This window comes from Henckelia pumila, chromosome 4, assembly GCF_033568475.1.
Source record: "Henckelia pumila isolate YLH828 chromosome 4, ASM3356847v2, whole genome shotgun sequence".
In the NCBI taxonomy this organism is placed as follows: Eukaryota; Viridiplantae; Streptophyta; class Magnoliopsida; order Lamiales; family Gesneriaceae; genus Henckelia; species Henckelia pumila.
Window position 1 is genome coordinate 51,280,465 of NC_133123.1, and position 7,174 is coordinate 51,287,638.

Here is a 7,174-nt window from a genome sequence, read left to right on the forward strand (position 1 = left end):
TAAACTTATAAACAAAATAGTGTAAAATAATTGAACTCGATCGGTTTAGTGACTTAATTCTAAGCTTATCTTGATGTCCAATGTAATTTGACAAACAAGAGTATGTGCGGAAGTATGTCAAATTACAGATTTGAACACTGAGTAGGTATCAGTTTAGGTTAGGTGATTATAGTGGAAAAACTGAAATAACGCAAGAAAATATTTATGGATGTTCGGAGATTTCAAATACTCCTACGTACCTCGGAAGGTTATCACTAGAAGACTTTGAATTTTACAAGAAATTTGCAAAACCCTGACCCAGTTTAGGACTTAGACACTGCCTAAACAAGAAGTCCTAGTACAATAACCCAGTTTCAGTCCTAGACTGATAATGAAACAAAGATGAATACAACTCGAAGTCTTTAGCACAAGATTGATCCTTCAATTATTTTAATAACACTTAGAATTTTGTGCTTCGAGTTCCTTGATCAATCTTCAAGCGTGTATGACTTTAAATATTCTCGTAATGAGCAATGTATGCAGAAATTATGAAACACCTACTACTAATAAAATGCGAAAAAACTTTTTTTTTTTAATAATACTATACATATACGCCCATACATATATGTATATAAAGATAACATATATTTCTTATATAACCTGAAAAATATTAAATAAATAAATAAATCCTTAAAAATGTTTCATGCATCAATTTAAAATGATAAACAATACTGCTGAAATATCTCATATGCGGAATAATAATAAAATAAAACATGTTTCAAAATTCCATCATAATAGACTAAATAACTGCGACGGTCACGGGGTCCACTGCTCCGTGAGCTCATACGTCCTCACCACCGGTAGGAGCTACATAAATGTCATCATGCTCACCTGCACCATATAAGCGTAGTGAGCCTAGAGGCTCAACATGTCTAATCCTTTATAACAAGGTTAAAAATAATGCATCACGTAGATACTAATACATATACATGTACATGAGCATGCATGGAAACATTTTTCATAACATAAATGCTGAATCATAAATCTTAAACATAACATAACTTTCTTCATCATACATAACATAATTGAGCATGTCATAAACATAAAAACTGAGTATGGTCATATCCATGAATGTGACTAATAACTGTGCCGACTGATCAGTCTAAAGAACCATCGTACGTGGCGGTGGATAAATCCACCTCTATGCTGGTAGTAAACTACCTCTGTGCCAGTGGTAAAACCACTTCTATGCCGGTAGTAGAACTACCTCTGTGTCAGTGGTAAAACCACTTCTATGCTGTCACATCACTTCAATTTCCATAAAATATTTTTCATGCTCAATTCTTAATTATAAACACATCATAAAATATTTCATGTATGCATGCACTTAAAATATGTCCGTAATATATATTTAATTAATTTTAATAATAAATATACATTTACTTAAAATAGACTTCATGCATAAAAATAATTAAATATATATTCCGAACTTAGTTTATTTCCATGGGTTGGTCCAGACTGCTGGTCTCTCTACTAAACCCCTTAACTGACTTAAAGCCTGTTAACTAACTTAAAGCCCATAATTAAATAATTAATTTTTAGAATTATAATTTTTACTAAAATAAAATACTTAAATATTATTGGGCTTAAATAAAAATATTTAGGCCCATTAACTAATTAACTCATATAAACTCCTGGACTGGCCCAATAAAATCACTGACTGGCCCAAAAATTCCTATGGGCCCACGAGCCCATAAAAATCATTGGGATAACTTAAAAATAATTTTGAAACCCCAAATAAAATTATTTGGAAGCCCAAATAATTTTATTTCTAATTAATTGGCCCAAAAACCAATTAAAACATAAAATATTTAAAAATTAAAATACTCGAGCCCGGCCTACCTAACCCGGACCCGGACCGACCTAACCTGACCCATGACTACCTGACCCGACCCAGGACCCAGCCCTGACTCAAAACCCGACCCAGCAAACCCCCCAACCCCAAACCCGACGCCCTCTCCCCTCAACACCCTTCGGCCGACGGGCAGCAGCCATTCCATGGCTGCTGCCGCCTTGGTCCGGCCATCACTGGCCAGAACGCCGCTGGCAGGACCTACCCAGGGTCCTGTCGGTTCGAGCCATGCCATGGTTAGGCTGGTTCATGGCCTAGCATGAACCAGCCATGACCTCTTCCCTACAACCCTAGCTAGCCGTGCCCCTCCAAGACCAAAACCTTACACCAGCTTGGGACCAGCCGTGAGCCAGCCTAACCCCTGACCTTGCTCGACCCTAACAAACCTCCGAACACCCCTTGACCGAGACCTAGCCCCTGGACCGAGCCATGTTGGTCAAAACGTGAGCCATGACAAGAAATACCCAAACATGCATAAACCTCCATAAAATTGCATAAATTTCAAAATATTCAAATGAAATCTAAAAAAAACATCATGCAAGATTAATAGCTTATATGGTGTTCAAACGAAGGAATAGACATGCCTTTAAATTATTGACGAAGAATATCGCGTCTACGGGTCTCCGGAACGACGAACGGACCAAAATTCTTCAAGGAATGAAGCTTGAATGATCGGCTATGGGGTTTTCTGCCAAGAAGGATGATGGAGGCGTGAAGGAGGGTGGAAGAAAAGGGAGTTGTCGGATGAAGGAGATAGTGGTAGGGTAGGTTTAGGTTTTAAATAAATTAAATAGAATTAAAATAGGATATTAATTAATATAATATAGTTAGGTAGATAATATGACATAAAATATAAATTTTTAAACTATTAAAATTAATAATAAATCTGATATTATACCAAAATCCCGAAATAATAATTTTGGGAATTTTTAAATATTAATAAAAGTCAATAAAATGACTTATTTTGGCTAAAAATCAATTATTAAATAAATATATAACTAAATACTAAAATTCTCTTGACAAAATATCTTAAAATATTATTTTAAGGCTCTTAAAACTCATAAAATATTTTTGGCTAAATATTTTGGCATCTCGTCCATCCACGGTCCCGTCTACGCGATCGACTCAAAAATATTCTCAAAAATCTAAAAATACAATAACTGCGGGTTAAATGATCTCATAAATTTAAATCATGCATATAATCCACATAATAACACATACATGTCATTTAACCCAAATATAAATTTTAAATAATTATTTTTTCTAATTATCATGCGAATTTACGTATTAAAATTTTTGGGTGTTACAATTCTCCCCCCCTTAAATTGAATTTCGTTCTCGAAATTCGACTGATCCAATTCTAATAACGGAGTTCTTCAAAATCCACTTCACTAAACCAACTATCACATATCTAGTTCCCAAGTTTTGGTATCCCAAAAGTCATGCTTATGCTGCGAACTCTGATAAACCAAATATTTTTGCTTCACTAAAGGTTCCTTAAAAGAATAAGTTAGGGCATACCGGTGATCAAAGAGGTGTTTGGGTCTGCCTCAGCTGCTTGTATGACAAACACCCTCCCTGTGGTGCTCTTCTTCCTGGGACAATTCATGGACATGTGCCCCGGCTCCTTGCAATGGAAACACACATTCGACCTACTCAGGCACAGACCCGAATGTGGTTTCTGACACTTCGGGCAAATTGGTACTCCTCCTGACTTAGGGGCCCCGCCCCTCTGCTGCTGTTGTGGCTGAACCTGCTGACTCTGCTGGTTAAGGTCCTTAGATGGCCCTGTGAACTGTTTCTTCACAGATGACTGCGAAGATGGTTGATAGGATTCCAGCTGGAATTGTCTATTACGCTGCTGTTCCTTTTGTATATCTCTTCTCCCCTCCTCAGAGCGCAATGCTCTACTAACGGCAGCCTCATAAGTAGCGACATCCAACATACGAACGTCATGCTTAATGTCAGCCCGCAATCCATCAACAAACTGCCTCAGTTTATCCGGCGCACTGTCAGCAATAAGAGGCACGAAACGACACCCTCTCTCGAACTGGGTGATGTAATCCACCACAGACTTGTCCCCCTGACGGAGACTCATGAACTCCCGGATCATGCGGCTGCGCACATCCTCAGTAAAATACTTGGCATAGAACATACGTCTGAACTCTATCCACGTCAAAGTAGGTAGGTTCACGCCCCTAACAGCGCCTTCCCACCAAGAGGCTGCATCCCCTCTCATCATATACACCGCACACTTGACCCTATCAGCATCTGTAATCCCCATATAGTCAAATATAGACTCCAATGATCGAATCCACCCCTCAGCAATGAGCGGATCAGTGGTGCTTGTAAACTCCTTTGGTCCCTTCTTCTGGAACCGCTCAGCTACATCCTCATCGTGTGTGAGCCTAGGACGAGTAGCTTGCTGCTCTAACAAAGTAGTGATCCCTGCCATCATGTTAGCATTGGCCTGCTCCAATGCTGAGAGAGGGTTCTGCGGAGGTGGAGGTGGAGGTCCTCCGCGTCTATTCATCTATCTGGGAGGCATTCTGTACCACCACATATTTCTTTACGTAAATCGCAATACATAACTAAGGGTTTCAAAAGTCTTACTGAACATGAAATACTTAAAATTAATACATAAGCTCCTTCTAAATCTTAATAAAGCATTTAAAACTTACAGACCGGTAGCAGAATTTCTGAGCTTCACGTGACAGTAGACACCCTCCAAGAACCTGGCTCTGATACCAATTGAAACACCTACTACTAATAAAATGCGGAAAAACTTTTTTTTTTTTTAATAATACTATACATATACGCCCATACATATATGTATATAAAGATAACATATATTTCTTAAATAACCTGAAAAATATTAAATAAATAAATAAATCCTTAAAAATGTTTCATGCATCAATTTAAAATGATAAACAATGCTGCTGAAAAATCTCATATGCGGAATAATAATAAAATAAAACATGTTTCAAAATTCCATCATAATAGACTAAATAACTGCGACGGTCACGGGGTCCACTGCTCCGTGAGCTCATACGTCCTCACCACCGGTAGGAGCTACATAAATGTCATCATGCTCACCTGCACCATATAAGCGTAGTGAGCCTAGGGGCTCAATATGTCTAATCCTTTATAACAAGGTTAAAAATAATGCATCACGTAGATACTAATACATATACATGTACATGAGCATGCATGGAAACATTTTTCATAACATAAATGCTGAATCATAAATCTTAAACATAACATAACTTTTTTCATCATACATAACATAATTGAGCATGTCATAAACATAAAAACTGAGTATGGTCATATCCATGAATGTGACTAATAACTGTGCCGACTGATCAGTCTAAAGAATCATCGTACGTGGCGGTGGATAAATCCACCTCTATGCTGGTAGTAAACTACCTCTGTGCCAGTGGTAAAACCACTTCTATGCCGGTAGTAGAACTACCTCTATGTCAGTGGTAAAACCACTTCTATGCTGTCACATCACTTCAATTTCCATAAAATATTTTTCATGCTCAATTCTTAATTATAAACACATCATAAAATATTTCATGTATGCATGCACTTAAAATATGTCCGTAATATATATTTAATTAATTTTAATAATAAATATACATTTACTTAAAATAGACTTCATGCATAAAAATAATTAAATATATATTCCGAACTTAGTTTATTTCCATGGGTTGGTCCAGACTGCTGGTCTCTCTACTAAACCCCTTAACTGACTTAAAGCCTGTTAACTAACTTAAAGCCCATAATTAAATAATTAATTTTTAGAATTATAATTTTTACTAAAATAAAATACTTAAATATTATTGGGCTTAAATAAAAATATTTAGGCCCATTAACTAATTAACTCATATAAACTCCTGGACTGGCCCAATAAAATCACTGACTGGCCCAAAAATTTCTATGGGCCCACGAGCCCATAAAAATCATTGGGATAACTTAAAAATAATTTTGAAACCCCAAATAAAATTATTTGGAAGCCCAAATAATTTTATTTCTAATTAATTGGCCCAAAAACCTATTAAAATATAAAATATTTAAAAATTAAAATACTCGAGCCCGGCCTACCTAACCCGGACCCGGACCGACCTAACCCGGCCCATGACTACCTGACCCGACCCAGGACCCATACCTGACTCAAAACCCGACCCAGCAAACCCCCCAACCCCAAACCAGACGCCCTCTCCCCTCAACACCCCTCGGCCGACGGGCAGCAGCCATTCCATTGCTGTTGCCGCCTCAGTCCGGCCATCATTGGCCAGAACGCCACCGGCAGAACCTACCCAGGGTACTGCCGGTTCGAGCCATGCCATGGTTAGGCTGGTTCATGGCCTAGCATGAACCAGCCGTGACCTCTTCCCTACAACCCTAGCTCGCCGTGCCCCTCCAAGACCAAAACCTTACACCAGCTTGGGACCAGCCGTGAGCCAGCCTAACCCCTGACCTTGCTCGACCCTAACGAACCTCCGAACACCCCTTGACCGAGACCTAGCCCCTGGACCGAGCCATGTTGGTCAAAACGTGAGCCATGACAAGAAATACCCAAACATGCATAAACCTCCATAAAATTGCATAAATTTCAAAATATTCAAATGAAATCTAAAAAAAACATCATGCAAGATTAATAGCTTATATGGTGTTCAAACGAAGGAATAGACATGCTTTTAAATTATTGACGAAGAATATCGCGTCTACGGGTCTCCGGGACGACGAACGGACCAAAATTCTTCAAGGAATGAAGCTTGAATGATCGGCTATGGGGTTTTCTGCCAAGAAGGATGATGGAGGCGTGAAGGAGGGTGGAAGAAAAGGGAGTTGTCGGCTGAAGAAGATAGTGGTAGGGTAGGTTTAGGTTTTAAATAAATTAAATAGAATTAAAATAGGATATTAATTAATATAATATAGTTAGGTAGATAATATGACATAAAATATAAATTTTTAAACTATTAAAATTAATAATAAATCTGATATTAAACCAAAATCCCGAAATAATAATTTTGGGAATTTTTAAATATTAATAAAAGTCAATAAAATGACTTATTTTGGCTAAAAATCAATTATTAAATAAATATATAACTAAATACTAAAATTTTCTTGACAAAATATCTTAAAATATTATTTTATGGCTCCTAAAACTCATAAAATATTTTTGGCTAAATATTTCGGCATCTCGTCCGTCCACGGTCCCGTCTACGCGATCGACTCAAAAATATTCTCAAAAATCTAAAAATACAATAACTGCGG

At 37.5% G+C, this 7,174-nt stretch overlaps 1 long non-coding RNA gene across 1 annotated transcript; it reads right to left on the reverse strand.

Annotated features, from left to right (window-relative positions):
• Positions 1 to 662: 662 nt before the first annotated feature.
• On the reverse strand, positions 663 to 2,611 carry LOC140860350 (uncharacterized). Its single transcript, XR_012143682.1, has 2 exons — positions 2,476 to 2,611; positions 663 to 870 (listed from the first exon to the last, which is right to left on the reverse strand). It is a non-coding gene; the product is annotated as an uncharacterized lncRNA (long non-coding RNA).
• Positions 2,612 to 7,174: the final 4,563 nt, after the last annotated feature.